Source organism: Arachis ipaensis, chromosome B02, assembly GCF_000816755.2.
Source record: "Arachis ipaensis cultivar K30076 chromosome B02, Araip1.1, whole genome shotgun sequence".
NCBI lineage: Eukaryota > Viridiplantae > Streptophyta > Magnoliopsida > Fabales > Fabaceae > Arachis > Arachis ipaensis.
This window is the reverse complement of record NC_029786.2, coordinates 87,632,212-87,632,769: the sequence shown is the minus strand read 5'-3', so window position 1 is coordinate 87,632,769 and position 558 is coordinate 87,632,212.

The window sequence follows — 558 nt, the reverse complement described above, 5'->3', positions numbered from 1 at the left end:
TTTATACTACGTGAATCTTTTGGTAATTTTTTTTATGTGAATGACAATAGCTTAAAAACAAATTAAAAAACTATTCTACAGGTTGAATTTCTTTTTAGTTTTTTATATATACTGTTTTGAGGCATTATTTTTTTTGGTCAGGAGTTTTGAGGCGTATTTGAAATGGGTTGTATGTAAATTGAATAACTTAGTCTTTACCCTCTTAAAGAGATCCAATCTTTTGGGCCCATTATTCTAATTGACCATGGATCCGGATATCAATATTTACGTTTTAAATAAAATTTTAAATGCTTCAATAAAAAAATTGGATTAGAGACATAGTATTTTTTTTTTACCAAAGATAACCTTTAAAAATTTGGAAAGATAAATTCGAACCCGCAACCTCTTAATTGAATATGGGGAGTCTATGCCATTTGAGCTATTACTCATTGACATAGTATTTGTTACTTATAAAAAAGTTAAATTTAATTAGGTTATCTTTAAAAGACAAAAATGTCATTTTTTTAGCTTATTTTGTTAAAATTTAAATATTTGAGATATTAAAATGATAATTTACAA